We start from the raw sequence: 17,682 nt of genomic DNA on the forward strand, positions 1-17,682 counted from the left end.
ACACAGGTCTAGTCCCAGTTCAGCAGGGGAGGGCCTCACAAATGCGTGATGCCAGAGGTGCTGATCTTTGGGGGACCCCATTAATCTCATCATTAGGGGTAGGTATGTAAGGAATCCATCAAGTGAATGGCTCTATCTTATAGTATCCAATATTTGTTTATTGATCCACCTGTCTTTTTATTGGACTCTAACCAAAGCCAGCTTCCCAATTTCTTAGGAAACATGGCCAGCTGCTGTGATTTGTGAGGCAATGGAGCAGAAAGGGGCCCTAAAGCACCAACTCTGTGTCCTAGCTCCACATTTTCTCTTTCTTTATAAATATATATATATTTGTATATCAGCTGAGAACAAAGATGATGTTCTCCACCACCCCTGCCTTTCAATATATTTGAAATAAAATAGTTTGGAAACCAAGACCTTCATGTGTATATTTTATAAGATTCAGGATTTTAGTGTAAAGAATGAAAGTATTTAGGTTCAAGGAGTTGAAGCTGAAGGTTCAGAGCTGAGATTTTATAAAAGTTAACCCAAGACAAGGGAAAATGTAAGAGAAAATAGTTTTCTGTCATGAAAGGAGAATATGGAAGCCATTTTGGGCCAGGAAAGGAACCGGATAGAGAGACAGGAGAGCAGGAATGCCGAAGTCTGTACTTGTGGTCAAAACCTTGGGGTTGGAGAAACACCAAAGAAATCCAAGGACAGAATGTCCATATGCCCCTTCCACCTGTGATTCTTGGAGGAATTGGTTTTCAATGTTAACTTAGAGAGTTTAGGCAGAGAAAAGATCAGAATGAATATTAATGTGTTCCTATAGCCTATACTTACAGGGGAAGAAATCCAGATATTCTTGGATATCCTAGAACACCAATCAGACTGGGAGCCTTAATAGTTCTGGGATCAGGACAAAGAGTGGACCTTAAATCTTTTATAGAAAAGTCTGAGATGGGGCATCTTGGTGGTTCAGTGGTTGAGCACCTGTCTTTGTCTCAGGTCGTGATCCTGGGGTCCTGGGATGGAGTCCCACATCAGGCTCACCACAGGGAGCCTGCTTCTCCCTCTGCCTATGTCTCTGCCTCCCTCTCTGTGTCTCTCATGGATAAATAAATAAATAAAGTCTTGAGAAAAAAGTCTGAGGTACTATCAGATTCTTTGGTGGGACCTTTTGTATCAGCAGTGAACTGACCTGAGTCCATTGAGATCTCAGAGGATAGATTTGGGCAAGAAATGCCTTCCTTTCATTGATGGTACAATAGGTTTTTCCCTTCATCGCACACCAACCCAGGTAGAAGGGGGAGAAAAAAATCCTCAAGATGGGAGAAAGACTCATTAAGGTGATTGAATTTTGAGTTGACTGCGTTTAAATCCTAAACAGACTGAATAATTCCTCAAAAGGTTATTTTCAAGTGAAAGATACTTAGTTAACTTGAAGTAGGGAGATTAAGTGATTTTAGCTATTGAGAGGGAATCAAGGCTTGTGATTAAGTTAAATTGAGAAAAAAATATCATTTCTGCACATGAGTGTCAGAGTAGCTAGAGACATAGTTATGAATTCCTTTTTTATTATATTTTCAACTTTTTGTTGTCTGGTATATTTTAACTTCCAATGCACTAATGTCTTGTATAAAGCTGATATTTACATTAAATTGGGGAAAGTTCTAGAGATAGAAGAGAATTTAAAGAAAAATACCACCAAGAGTCAAAGTGTAATATTCTTTTTCTTTTTAGAGATTTTATTTATTTATTCATGAGAGAGAGAGAGAGAGGCAGAGACATAGGCAGAGGGAGAAGCAGGCTTTCTGCAAGGAGACTGATGTGGGACTTGATCCCAGAGCCCAGGATCACGCACTGAGCCAAAGGCAGAGGCTCAACTGCTGAGCTACCCAGGCATCCTTCAAAGTGTAATTTTCAAAAAAATTAAATCTTGACTTTAATAGAAATATAGAATAAACATGTGGCAAAGATTTATGTAATTCATTCTTGAGGAAACCAGTATAATGATAAGTCTGGTGCAAAAGATAATCAGAAAACTAGAGTCCCTCAGGAAAATTATACTAAGATAAATTTACTAAGTTAGAGCTCAAGCTGATTAATGTCCTACAGGGCAATAAAAGTATAATCTTTGAGAGTACCTTTTCCACTGGAAAGATATAATTTGTATTTTTACCAGACAAAAATCTGTAACTTCATATGTAACATCATAGAATCTTGGCTCTAATAAATAATAAATGGCAAGTCAAAAACTGGTATATCTCCTGATATAATTAAAGAATCCATGGGTGGATCTGAGAGTTCATGCTTCAGTATGATGTTAAAAAGACATACAGTCTTTTGCTTTATTTTCAAGATTTGGACATTATTATTATTATTTTGTCAATTTTTAATTGAAGTTTAATTAGCATAATGTTATATTAGTTTCAGGTATATGATATAATGATTCAATATTTCAATACATTACTTAGTGCTCATCATGATGAGTGTGCTTTTAATCTCCTTTATCCTTTTCATCCATCCCTCACCCACCTCCCCTCTGGCAACCACTAGTTCATTCTTTGTATTTAAGAGTCTTTTTGTAAATTTGCTTATTTGTATTTTTTTTATCATATATGTGAAATCATATGGTGTTTGTCTTTCTCTGCCTGACTTATTTCACATATCATAATGTCCTCTATGTCCATCCATGTTGTCACAAATGGTAATATCTCAATCTTTTTTTATGGCTGAGTGATATCCCATTGTATATAAGAATATAACACATCCTCTTTATCCATTTGTCTATTGATGGACACTTGTGTTGCTTCCATATCTTGGCTACTATGAATAATTTTCAGTAAACTCATGTTATTTTTCAACAGACACCTAATTTTGATCTTTAAATCTAGGGTTTATTTTTCTCACTGTTGGATTCTTGGAATTCAGAGAAAAAAATTAAAACTTGCCAGTAGATTTTGTACTATTTAGGAGCAATGAAAGATAAGACATTTAAGGGTAGCAGAATATGTCACTCTCAAATATGCCACTTGGGCATTAGGACTATTTTTTTTTAAATTTTTATTTATTTATGATAGTCACAGAGAGAGAGAGAGAGAGAGGCAGAGACACAGGCTGAGGGAGAAGCAGGCTCCATGCACCCGGAGCCCGATGTGGGATTCAATCCCGGGTCTCCAGGATCATGCCCTGGGCCAAAGGCAGGCGCCAAACCGCTGCGCCACCCAGGGATCCCTTAGGACTATTTTGGGTCAAAAGCATTTGAGAAGAGGCAGATTTAAGTAATGCTTTCTGTCCTCCTCTTATTTGCCAAAATCAGGACATATATCTGTAAAGGTGTTCTCTGTCCCCTCTACCAGTAAGGATGGCTGTTAATCATCAGAGGCAACTCTAGACTCTTAGCAGCCCAGATACAGCACCAGAGGAATATATATAACATATCTCTCCCAAACTAGCCCTTTATCTATAGTTTCTCCATATATTTGCTTTCCTACAATTTGCCACCTAGAAACCCAAAGTCCTTTTTCCTTTGTCTTGTCACTTCTCTAAACAAGTTATTATTCTCTTGTGAAGATGCTGCAGAAGCCCATGTTTTTACCATCCCTTTGAGTTCCTCATCAATGACTGCTCTCATGTGTCTGCATGACACATGTGAATAAACTTGTTTTTCTTGTTTTAAGCAGTCTTTCAGGAATCTAATTTACAGAGCCCTTGTAGAGAATCTAGGAGGGTGGAAGGAAACATAGTTTTCTCCTCCTCTCCAAAACCAAAAGGAAAACATTTGGAGAAACAATCAAGTTAAAAACTCCCTTTTAGTCTCTCAAGTAACCACTTTTAGGACTGAACCTTTTATAACAGTAGTCCTCCCTACTGCAAACTTTACCAGAAGATTCTGTTGAATATTGTACTTCTCTGTTTTTTTTTATGAGCTTTATTTACCATTTCAGATTTAGAAACATTAATTTGATTGCAGACCTTAAGACAGGAAGCCACCCTAATCAATAAATATCATGACCCGGATCTGTTAATGCTACTACTGATTTAGTGGGTCCAGCATCTCAGTGGTTTTCAAAATCAGCTGCACATCAGCATCATTGTGAACTTCTGAATATCTGAAGACATAGGTCTGACCCAGACAGTTAAATTAGAATATCTGTTTTGGGGATCCAGGCATTGGTTTGTTTGTTTTTAGACAACTCTCCAAATGATTCCAGTGTTTTTCCAAGTTTGAGAAACACTTCCACATCTGAATATTTTCTTGTGCTTATGCTTTTTTCTACAAACACCCATGAGAAAGAGAGAAGTATCTGGCCAATATTAGAAAGAACCGTCATTTAAATGGTGTCTCCATACCTTCTTCCCCATTTCTTTCTCCTAAACTTACTGAAAATAGTGAAGATTCTGGAGACTACATGAGCATTGAATATTTTTCCATCTCTTTGTGTCTGCCTCAGTTTCTTTAGAAGTGTTCTGTTGTTTTTAGGGTATAGATCCTTTACCTCTTTGGTTAGGTTTATTCCTAGATATCTTATGGTTTTGGGTGCAATTGTAAATAGGATTGACTCCTCAACTTCTCTTTTTTCAGTCTCATTGCTAGTATATAGAAATGCCACTGATTTCTGGGAAAATTGGATAACCACGTGCCGAAGAATGAAACTGGACCATTCTCTTACACCATACACAAAGATAAACTCAAAATGGATGAAAGATCTAAATGTGAGACAAGAATCCATCAAAATCCTAGAGGAGAACACAGGCAACACCCTTTTTGAACTTAGCCACAGCAACTTCTTGCAAGATACACCTATGAAGGCAAGAGAAACAAAAGCAAAATGAACTTTTGGGACTTAAGATAAAAAGCTTCCACACAGCAAAAGAAACAGTCAACAAAACTAAAGACAGCCTATAGAATGGTAGAAGATATTTGCAAATGACCTATCAGATAAAGGGCTAGTTTCCAAGACCTGTAAAGAACTTATTAAACTCAACAGTAAAGAAACAAACAATCCAATCATGAAATGGGCAAAAGACATGAACAGAAATTTCACCAAAGAAGACATACACATGGCCAACAAGCACATGAGAAAATGCTCCGCACCAGTTGCCATCAGCGAAATACAAATGAATGCAATGAAATACCACCTCACACCAGTGAGAATGGTGAAAATTAAGACAGGAAACCACAAATGTTGGAGAGGATGTGGAGAAAAGGGAGCCCTCTTGCACTGTTGGTGGGAATGTGAACTGGTGCAGCCACTCTGGAAAACTGTGTGGAGGCTCCTCAAAGAGTTAAAAATAAAACTGCCCTACGACCCAGCAATTGCACTGTTGGGGATTTACCCCAAGGAGACAGATGCAGTGAAATGCCAGGACACCTGCACCCTGATGTTTCTAGCAGCAATGTCCACAATAGCCAAAGTGTGGAAGGAGCCTCGGTGTCCATCGAAGATGAATGGATAAAGATGTGGTCTATGTATACAATGGAATATTCCTCAGACATTAGAAATGACAAATACCCACCATTTGCTTCGATGTGGATGGAACTGGAGGGTATTATGCTGAGTGAAATAAGTCAAGCGGGGAAGGACAAACATTATATGGTCTCATTCATTTGGGGAATACAAAAAATAGTGAAAGGGAATAAAGGGGAAAGGAGAGAAAATGATGGGAAAAATTAGAGAGGGAGACAGAACATGAGAGACTCCTAACTCTGGGAAACAAACAAGGGGTAGTGGAAGGAGATGTGGGAGGGGGGAGGGGGTGTCTGGGTGATGGGCACTGAGGTGGGCACTTGACAGGATGAGCACTGGGTGTTATACTATATGTTGGCAGATCGAACTCCAATAAAAAAATATACAACAAAGACAAACATTCAAAAGTGAAAATTATTTTAATTTTTAAATCTTGAAATAGAAAATAGTATTTAAAATACATCTAATACTCTCACCCTATACATTTGTTTAGAAATGTTAGGATTCCAGCATCCTAGATTTTGGCCAGGTATCAATGTTCAGGTCTGGCTTAGTTTATAGAGAAATGTATATTTTTTCTTTCTTGGGTGTTAAGACCTGAAAATTCACATTTTTTTGGTCTTGTGTCTCTTTATATCCAATTTGTGATTCTAGCAATTATTGGAAAAAATTCAGATATTTTTACCTGACCTTGAACTATTTTGTGGTATTATATACCTCCTCTCTCGTATTTCTAATGACCATGCTTTTAGTGAAATGGTCCATTTACTATGCCAAGCTTCTAAGAGAAATAGGAAAAATTTCCATGTTTTCTTTCTACTCTTTTGTTGCATAATGCCCATTAATGCAGTAGGGCTCAAAATAGCCAGTTAATGGCAGTCAGGGTATAGCCCTATCTTAACAGTAAAGGTATCAACATCAAAAACTCTGTCTGTATTTCACACTCCAGGCAGATTTTAAAAAAGACAATAACAAACAAGCTCAGTGCCACTCACCTTAGAAACCAGTGATATTAATGAAGATAGTCCCTTTTTTGGGATATATTATGAGAGTCTTCTTAAAAGTTTATTGGAACGGGCTGCCCACTTTATTCCATCTCCAGCCTTGACTTTGAACTTTGGCCAGCATCTAAAATGGCAAAGGATGACACATTTTGCCTTCATTTGTATGATTATCGCAGCATTATCTGACAGGTAATTTCTCTCCCATTTTCTGGAGATTTTGTCTTCATTTTTGTAGGTGGAGATCAGCAATACTCTATCTTCCCAAGCCCATTTTCTAATAGGTGATAATGTCACCATTCTCAGACCACGGAAGGCTGGATCACGGTGTAAACTAGGTTTAAACAGGTCAGAAACCTACACAAGTAGGTAGCTAAGAGATACAGAAGCAGAGATGAATGTTGGCTTTCCCCATATGAAAGATAATATTAGTCTGCGTATTTCTGTGAGATTGCTCAGTCTGGATATTTGGGTTGAAACCCCTAAAATCAAGTCATTCACTGTTTATGATTTTTTGGCTTTCTGAGACAACTGCTTTCAGTTTCTCTTGATTAGAATTGGCTTGGTTGTGCTTTTTACACCTCAAAATATCTTTACTCTGAATTCATTCCTTCTTTCTTTAGTTCAGAATCCAAGAGTCTGTTTTCTTTGTTTTCTTTGTATGTTTCTTCCAAACTATCATCACCTTGCTTCTTTTGGGTATACAGAGATTCATAAAGACCCAATAATTATCCCTTTTGGTTGGGGGTGGCATATGGGTAAGAAAAGCATCCTGTTAGAAAGACAAGGGACCCAAAAGAGATGTAGATTAGTAAGAAGACAAGAAAGAGCCAATGATAAGAACAGAACAACTATTCCTGACTGCTTGATTTAACTACAGGAGTTATTTAATCGGTTAAACTATAGAATTACGTCCCCCAACCATGGTGATGGTACTGTGAGGCCATGACAAGGTTTCGGGGCTCCTGGCACCCTTCATGGAAATATTATGGCATGGTCAAGAACTGATATAAATATTATGAATGCTATATTGTTACAGTAAGGGGAGCAGGAATGGAAGAGATTGGTATGTGAGCATAGAAGGCAGCATTGGGTGTATATGCATCTGTATAGTCTCTCAGAAGACAGGCAGTCTGATGCTCTATACATATTGGAAATCTCAGGGGAATTACAGTGATAAATACAGTTAATTTGATGCATTTTAAAAATGTCTTGAAGTTTTTGTTATTAGGAGATTGGGGAGCTCTATAATCTGGAAAGTGATTATTAAAACTCTACCATATCAGAAGACTTTCTGTGCCTTATACACAATTGGGAATGAGTTGTGGGAGGGGGGTACAAATGTGGTCTTGAGTATCCAAGATCTATAAAGAACTTATTAAACTCAACAGCAAAGAAACAAACAATCCAATCATGAAATGGGCAAAAGACATGAACAGAAATTTCACCAAAGAAGACATACACATGGCCAACGAGTACATGAGAAAATTCTCAGTATCACTTGCCATCGGGGAAATACAAATCAAACCTGCAATGAGATACCACTTCACACCAGTGACAATGGTGAAAATTAACAAACAGGAAACCACAAATGCTGAAGATGTGGAGAAAGGGAACCCTCTTGCACTGTTGGTGGGAATGTGAACTGGAACAGCCGCTCTGGAAAACTGTGTGGAGTTTTAACTCAAAGAGTTAAAAATAGAGCTACCCTATGCCCCAGCAATTGCACTACTGGGGATTTACCCTAAAGGTACAGATGCAGTGAAAATCCAAGACACCAGCACCCCGATGTTTATAGCAGCAATGTCCACAATAGCCAAACTGTGGAAGGAGCCTTGGTGTCTGTCGAAAGATGAGTGTATAAAGAAGATGTGGCCTACATATACACTGGAATATTACTCAGCCATCAGAAATGACGAATGAATACCCACCATTTGCTTCGACGTGGATGGAACTGGAGGGTATTATGCGGAGTGAAGTAAGTCAATTGGAGAAGGACAATCATCACATGGTTTCCAGTCATATGGGGAATATAAAAAATAGTGAAAGGGATTATAGGGGAAAGGAGAGAAAATGAGTGGGAAAAATTAGAGAGGGTGACAAAACATGAGAGACTTATAACTCTGGGAAACAAACAAGGGTAGTGGAAGGAGATGTGGGAGGGGGATGGGGTGACTGGGTGATGGGCACTGAGGGGGGCACTTGAAAGGATGAGTACTGGGTGTTATACTATATGTTGGCAATGTATATATATGTATAAAATAGAGCTACCCTATGTAGCTATATACAAAAATACTATATATATATATATATATATATATATATATATGTTTGTTTTATATATATATATGTGTGTGTATGTGGTCTTGACATTATTTATTTGGTAGGTTTTTCCCACCACCAGAAGTCCTCGTATGACCCTTAATTACCTTGAATCCTAGTATCCTAGACAGTTTAAGGATATAAGGGAGGAAGGATCATTCTGTAGGCAACTAAGGGTCTTCCCTGCCTGTAGAACACCCCTAGGCTGTCTGTAGACAGGCATGAGGTCAAGACTGGTTATTTCTAACCAAAGAATCAGCATGCTATTTCAAAAATACTTGGCTTAAACGAGTTAAGGGACTTAAACTCTAGGGTTGATGTGACCTTACATCCTTAGACAAGTTACTTCTGTCCTCTCTGACATAATTTTCTTGGAACACAAAACAAATGACTTAGATAAAGTCATTTAAAAGCCTTTCCACAGGGGAATCCTTGGGTGGCTCAGCAGTTTAGTGCCTGCCTTTGGCCCAGGGCATGATCCTGGAGTCCCGGGATGGAGTCCCATATTGGGCTCCCTGCATGGAGCCTGCTTCTGTCCCTCTCTCTCTCTCTCTCTCTCTCTCGTCTCTTGTGAATAAATAAATAAAATCTAAAATAAATAAATAAATAAAAGACTTTCCACTTTACTATTCTGAGATTATCATTCAAGAACAAGGTTGGGGGATATTGCCTTTTTGTTCCTATAGGTTTTTTTTTTTTTTTTGTTATTATTGTTTTAAATTCTAAGTCTGTTCCTTATCAGATACGTCTTAAAGTGATGTTTTCATTAACACTCCTTTTAAATAATTTGAATGGTTACTTGTAAGCCACAACTAATATCCCTGGGACTGTGGTGGCTGGTGGGCCTATGCTGGGGATACTATGTCTTTATTCTTCAACCAGAAAGACATCATAATGGTCTTTATCCTAATGGATCTGGGTGGACTGCTTAATGTTTGCTCACATCTTGCTTAGAGGCCTCTGAGTCACCAAGGCTTATCTCACTAGTTACTTTATCTCAAGGGTCCCTATGGTGTCCCCAAGCTGCCAAGGAAGTGTTACCTTACCCTTTGGTATCTTTCCCTTTTCAACTGATAGAGTATGCTACCTAGGTTTTAATACACAGTTTAGATAGAACAAGCTCAGGTTATAACTTGCTCTGCCGTTATGATGCCATTATGATGAAGACTGCCCCAGTAACATGGGCTCCTGTGTTCCTAGAAGGCAAAATGCTGATGAAGACTCTGCTTTCACATGTAGCTGTTACTACTACTACCAGTTTTTGTCAGGATAAAATGCCCAGGCACATCGAAGTAGGCTTGAGAAACTTTTGCTTTAAATATCTTGTCTCTTCATAATATCCTTATTATACTTGTAAAATCTTCATTAAGAAGCCTTCAAAGAATAGAAAAAGCAAGAAATGAAAAAGACATACTTAGAGAGATAATAAGAGGAGATATCTCAGTAGAAAGAGGGAGATTAGTGTGGCGATCCACTGCCAGCTGACCTGCATCCAGCAGTCAGCCCCTGGACCAGTTTCTTCTTAGACTCATATTGATGTTTTATACAGTAAGACTGCAATGGCTATTTGAAGACAGGCAATGGACAGTTTAACTTACTTCAGTGCTCTGTTTGATGATTGCCTAAAGGACTCACTGACTTGCTCCTATTGGGTACACTTAACAATGAAATGGTAAATCTTGTGTCTGGATTTGCATCTTATTGTGGGTCGTTGGTCCATATTTGTGTTAATTTAGCACATGACCACTTCTAAAGCCTGATTTGGTCACATTTTTCCACTCTGTTGTTGACTGTCAGGCTTCAGATGAGATAATGGAGTCTGAAAGTACCATGGTGGGAAGGGAAGGATTGTGTATGTGGATAGATAGATAAATAGATAGAGAGGGAAGAAGAGAGAGGGAGGAAGAGTGGCAAAAGAAAGGGAGCTCCACACTCAATCACACAGCAGTCTCTGTGATAAACTGCTGCTAACAAGCATGAGTGTGTCCTCCATTTCCATATAAATGTAGAATTTGACATTTTCCAGGGGTCAGTGATAAAAACGATTCATTAAAATTCCAGGAGAATAGTAATCTTTTATCTCAGAATCTCTTGGTTGCAAACGTTCTCCTTTTATTCAGTTTTGTCTTTCTTCTATCCCTTTGTCATTTGTTAAATTGTCTATATAGGGCCCTGAAAAGCCACATCCACTAGGCTACCCCTGTGTTGTAAGAGGAATGAGATAGAAGTGGCAGTGTATACTGTTCTAAGCAGAAAGTACATTGTTTTTAAGAATGTGAAAGGCAAAAAGGAAAGCATGCAACCTAAAATTTGGCTCATGAATTATTTCTTTTCTTCTGAGTAATCTGAGTAAAGAGGCTGCAAGGTTGGTTAGAACTGCTTCTCACATAGCCTAGCCATAGACTCAATCTACCTAGTTTTGGCATAGCAAGGTGCCTTCCTCTGAGAAGGGAATTCATGTGCTCTGTACTAAAGTATGGTTATTGTGAGTACATATAATATCCTATATTCCTTGGGGAAATGTGCTAGTCCACAGTACCATATCTCATGGCCTGCCATGAGGGGGTAGGGGTATAGAATTTAATCTTTGAAAGCACAATAATGTACTTAAAGTTTGGTGAATAGCTATATGAAGTTAGTTGTTTATGAATTTGAGAAATGAAGAACCTCTTGAGACATTAAGTGCATGGACGTTGTTTCATGTAATAAAGATCTCTAAAAGGTTTAGTGTGGATTACAGAATTTTGAGTTGCAAACATACAGAAATGTTAGACAAAGGGAGAATGAGTCAATGTCACTGAGGCAGGTAGAACAAGTGTAAGAAGGAGCCAAGGCCATTAATGAAATATTGATCTTTTGTTTAAAGGAGGAGTTATCTCCTGATAAAGGATAACACCTTTGAGAATGCTCAGGGCAGGAACTCTAGGTAGGAGCGTTTCTTGTAAAGAAGGGAAGTGGAGTCAAGGTTAGTAGTTTTGAGGTTTAGGTCAGAGATGATGGATAGTAGTGTGAATTATTTTTCAATTCATCATGCTGGACTCCTAGTGGAATATCTTAATCTGAAATCTATGTGTTTAGTTCTGGAAAGTTGTTTGCTTGTAATATCTATATCTTGTACTCTCTGAAATTTCTGGTGGATATGTACTCAATTTTCTCTATTGATACACTAATATTTTTATTGATGTTGTTGTTTTGTTGTTGTTCTAGAAGTTGTCTCAATTTTATTTTCCAAACTTCCTATTGAGAATTTTTCAGATGTCATTATTTTTTCTATACTTTTTAAAATGAAGATATATTTTACACCTGTTTTAGTTTCATAAGAAAACTGGGGGAGAAGGTACAAAAATTTCCCATAAACTCTCAAACATGCATAGCCTCTCTCATTAGCAACATCCCCCACCAGAGTAGTACATTTACTTTAATTGATGAACTTGATTATGACATCATTATCACCCAAAGTCTGTAGTTTTTATTAGGGTTAGCTCTTGGTGTTGTGCAGTTTATGGTTTGGATGAATGTATAATGACATATAGCCATCATATGGTATCATACTGAGTACTTTCACCATCCTAAATATCTGCGTGCTAGCTATTCATCGGTCCTACGCAGAAAACCCCTCTTTAAGTTTTGTTGTGCCTTTCAATTATTTCCTGTCTGGAATATCTTCTTCCATTTATTGGTATCAATCTTCATTATTTAGGAGTTTCCCTCTGCTCTACCTTTTGTCTGTTTTAGTAAGCCCCCTTTATTCAATTTATTTGATTCTGTCTCTGCCTTCCATGTTAGAGGCTGTCCTTAAATATGTGCTAATCCTTGTTAGTCTCTAAATATGTCTTAGAGACTTACTTATTAACATATCTATTGTTAAACATCAGAAAATAAAGTTCTTGTCCCTTTATATATTATGGTTTTCTATCTAGATATATGCTATATAATAAATATATGCCTAATATGTTATACAAAATGTTATACAAAATATATGCCTAATATGTTATACAATATTTATATTATTTTGTATATCACATAACATAGAAGTATAGATATATTACTTTTGTATTGCTGCAGAACAAATTGACATTAATTAATGGTTTAAAAAACATCCACTTAGGGATCCCTGGGTGGCGCAGCGGTTTGGCGCCTGCCTTTGGCCCAGGGCGCGATCCTGGAGACCCGGGATCGAATCCCATATCAGGCTCCCGGTGCATGGAGCCTGCTTCTCTCTCCGCCTGTGTCTCTGCCTCTCTCTCTCTCTCTGTGACTATCATAAATAAATAAAAAATTAAAAAAAAAAAAAAAAAAACCATCCACTTATTAGTTCACAGGTCTGTGATCAGAAATATGAGTGAGTTTGGCTGGAGTCTCTGCTTAGGGTCTTACAGTGCCAAAATTATGGTCTTGGCTAGCCTAAGCTTTTCTCTGGAGACTTTGGGGAAAAGTTTGCTTCCAAGTTTATTCTGGTTGTTGGCAGAATTCAGTTCAATGCAATTGTAGGCCTCAGGTCCGCGATCCCATCATTTTAATAGTAGCAATGGAATGTCACATCCTTTTCCTGCATTTTCTGACTTCTTTTTTGGTACCATCTAGAGGAAGCACTCTACTTTTAAAGGTCTCATGTGACTGCTCTGGGCCAAATCTAGATAATCTTCTTTTCATCGTATAACAGTCATACGATTGATTTCATATTCTTGGGTTCCATCCACACAGTTCCATATACTCCCCTTACTCCAGTAGCAAGGGTCATTGAGCTTATTCTTAGAATTTTATCTACTACATTTATCAAGATAAGTGAAGTACAATCATTTATGCTGCTTAAAATGGGAAGGGGACTTCAGAGAGCAAGAGCTCCCTAATCAGACTCTTGTACAGTCCTCCTTATCACTCCCACCTTTTATGAATACTTACAGTGGTGACTGCTTCCTCTGATTCCTGACTCCTTCCTGTGTTCTGCAACCTGGATCAGCAACCTCTCAACAGCCACGTAGGGTGCAGATTTTTTTGCTATGCTAAATTAGTGATTTGGGTGCTTTGCATCTTCTGAAGATGTGTTGACATCTCTTGTCTGCAGTTCATCTCCTCCATTATTGTTATTGTATGTTTCTACCATCTTATTGCTTTACTATCTTTAAACTTTGCTAACGTTTGTCCAACAAATCTTCTGGATTAGCAGTCCCTTGTATAAAACATGTGATTCACTAGTAACACAAAACAGGACTGAACTGGGTAAAAACTGATATGAAATCAGAGATGCAAAGTTTCTGATTCTTTTTGTAATGTTGCTACTCCTCTCACCAGTTCATAGATTTTCCTTTGAGGAGACAGTTTTTCTTAAAACATGAAAACATTTTATCTAGACAGTGAAATATTTATTGAGTCATTGAAGTGATTTTTAACAATATATCAAGAATCTAGATAACATCTGGAAGTTTTGGCTTTTTTCAATGTGGGTAGTGTTCTGTCAGTATTTTTTAAATCCTTGTTTAAAACTAATTTTTTCTTAAATTTAAAATATTGTTTTTAGTTGGTAGCATAAAATATTAAATAAATATGAAGCCTTAAAGGCATTCATGGCCTTGCTACTGTATTGTTTTATTGGATGTACTTTTTATCATCCCTCAAGTTTTTTCAAATACTTTACACATTTTCTCAAATGATTTCTTAAGGCTGAAGCAGTACTGGATATGTGCGTCTGGTTAATACAAACCAGAAGCAGCAGAAGTGTACTTTCCCTTCCTCCTCTTTAGCAAAACAATTCGATTTAAATCTGAAATGGCACTTTGAAGAACTTTCTTATTAAAGTATAGTCTTATTTCTTCTAATTTAGGGAGAGTCCAAGCTATTGTTTGGTTAATACAGCAGTTCAAACTGAATATAGTAGGAATGTACCTTAGCATGATAAAGACCGTATATAAAAACAGCTAATATCATCCTCAAAGGTAAAAAGCTGAAAACTTCTTCTCTAAGATCAGGAACAAGACAAAGATGCCCACATAGGCCACTTTATTCAAACTACTGGAAGTCCTAGCCATAGTAGTCAGACAAGAAAAAGAAATAAGAAGAATCCAAATCAGAAAAGAAGTAAAGTTGTCTCTATTTGTAGATGACATGATATTAGAGGTAGGAAACCCTAAAGACTGCACCAAAAACCTGTTAAAAATATTAAACAAAGTCAGTTAAGTTGTAGGATAGAAAATAAATACACAATGAATGGTTAGAAAGAGAAATTAAGAAAAAAATCCCACTTTTTAATGGCACCAAAAAGAATAAAATACTTAGGGCAAGTTTAACCAAGGTGAAAGATCTATCCACTGAAAACTAGAAAACATTGATGAAAGAAACTGAAGACACAAATAAATGGAAAGATATTCCATGCTCATGGAATGGATGAACTAATATTTTGAAACTATTCATACTATACAATGCAATCTACAGATTCAATGAAATATCTATCAAAATTCCAACAGCATTTTTCACAGAAACAGAAAAAACAACCCTAAAATTTGTATGGAACTGCAAAAAACCTAATAACCAAAGCAATCTTGAGAAAGAAGAACAAAATTGGAGGCATCACACCTCTTGATTTCAAACTATATTACCAAGCTATAGTAATCAAAACAGTATGTTATTGACATAAACACACCCAGATCAAAAAACATGATGGAGAGCCAAGAAATAAACCTATGCATACATGGCCAATTAACTCACAACAAGGGAGTCAAGAATATACAATGGGGGAAGGACAGTCTCTTCACCATTTATGGTGTTGGGAAAACTGAATAGCCACATGCAAAAGAATAAAATTGGACCCTTATACTATACACATAAATAAACTCAGAATGGATTAAATACTTGAACATGAGACTCCTAGAAGAATATATAGGAGTAAGTTTTTTGACAGTAGTCTTGGCAATCAGTTTTTCAATCTGACTCCAAAAGCAAAGGCAATGAAAGCAAAAATAAAGAAATGGGAGTATATCAAACTGAAAAGTTTTTGCACAGCAAAGGAAACCATCAACAAGATGAAGGCAAACTATAACACAGGAGAAAATACTTATAATTCATGTATCTATAAGGAGTTGATATCCAAAATATTTAACAATTTCATACAACTCAATGGCAAAGAGCCAAAACACCCCCCCCCCCAACAGTCTAAGTAAGAAATGGGCAGAGGAACTGAACAGACCTTTTTTTCAGAGAAGACATACAGATGGCCAACAGATACATGAAAAGATGCTCAACATCACTAATCATCAGGGAGCTACAAATCAAAACCACATGAGATACAACCTCATGATTGTTTGAATGACTGTCATAAAAAAGACAAATGATAATAAGCATTGGCAAGGATGTAAAGAAAAGGGAACCCTGTATACTGGTGGTGGGAATGTAAGTTGGCACAGCCAGTGTAGAAAAACAGTATGGAGATTCCTCAGAAAGCTAAACATAGAACTAGTATATGATCCAGCAATTCCACTTCTGGGTATATATCCAGAAGAAATGAAAATAAAATCTCTAAGAGATATCCTATGTTCATTGCAACATTTTTTTTTTTTACAATAGCCACGCATAGAAACAACCTAAGTGTCAGGCAATGGCTAAAGGGATAAAAAAATATATAGTACATATATACAATGGAATATTATTCAGCCATGAGAAAGAAGAAAGTCCTTGCATTTGCAAAATCATGGATGGAACTGGAGGACATTATGCTAAATGAAGTAAGCCAGATGGAGAAAGCCAAATACTGCATGTGTTATAATTTATGTATGGAATTTAAAAAAACAGAATGAACAAAGACATGAAAAAATAGAAACAGACTTACAGATATAGGAAATAAACTACTGGTTACCAGAGGGGGAATGGTTGGAGGATGAGCAAAATAAGTAAAAGGGATTAAGAGGGATACACTTCCAGTTATAAAACAAGTAAGTCATAGGGATGGAAAGTACAGAATAGGGAATATAGTCAATAATATTGTAATAATTTTGTATGGTGATAAATGGTAATTATTGTGAGGATCATTTCATAATGTATACAAATATTGAATCATTATGATTTACACCTGAAACTAATAAGATATGATATGTCAATTATACTTCAATAAAAAGAGCTCATTTCTTAAAAGAAAAACAAACAAACCATCAGGCTGACTTAATATTTCCTTTCTCCCCTCCATAGCAGGAACTTATTTTCTCTTCTCTTCAAGTTGTAGTCAGGAGAATGAAAATATAAGGGGCTGAGAAAGGATTTCTTTGAAGAGTATTTTCTTATGTTTCTCTTTTTCTACCATTGATGGGGAATTAAGTGCTGTGTTTTATTTCAATCTATTCTATTAGTCTGAGTTGACAAACCCAACATATCAGTGTGTTGATACAACAAAGTTTATTTTCCGCTCACATAGAATTCCATGTATATATGTCTGATCATTGTGTTCTCCCAAGGCAGGGATGCAGGAGGATGCTATCCTCATGGTTCCATCATAACTAGCACATGACCTCAAAGGTTTTTCTGAAAGAGGAAGAGAGTTTATAGAGGACCATAAGTGGCTTCGTAAAGGCCCAACCTAGAAGTAGCTTACACCTCTTTCACCCACATTTTATGGGCCAGAATTCAATCATATGGCCCACCTAAACTCCAGACAGTGGAGTCTGAAACATGTTTGGCTATTTACTCAGAAGGAAAATGAAATAGTTTGGTGAACATGGAGCCTTTAACATGTCAAGAGCTGTCCATATGTTCACTGATTCTCCATCTCACTGCTTTTCCTGCCATGGAACACACTTACTTTCCCAGGAAGACAACCCCATATCCCATCCATTTCTAGCATCCAGAATAAAGTGCAGCATTCTTGGGTGGTATGTAGTCTTTTCCTTCAGTTCTGAATGTGATTCCTCATGGTGTGACCT

General features: G+C 37.2%; 1 long non-coding RNA gene across 1 annotated transcript in view; it reads left to right on the forward strand.

Moving 5' to 3' along the window:
* LOC112920502 (uncharacterized) overlaps window positions 1-5,854 on the forward strand; it is a 203,163-nt gene extending 197,309 nt beyond the window's left edge. The window contains exon 12 of the long non-coding RNA XR_011995668.1: window positions 4,571-5,854. This is a non-coding gene — a long non-coding RNA (uncharacterized lncRNA). The remainder of the gene's footprint in view (window positions 1-4,570) is intronic.
* Window positions 5,855-17,682: the final 11,828 nt, after the last annotated feature.

This window comes from Vulpes vulpes, chromosome 12 (genome assembly GCF_048418805.1).
Source record: "Vulpes vulpes isolate BD-2025 chromosome 12, VulVul3, whole genome shotgun sequence".
In the NCBI taxonomy this organism is placed as follows: domain Eukaryota; kingdom Metazoa; phylum Chordata; class Mammalia; order Carnivora; family Canidae; genus Vulpes; species Vulpes vulpes.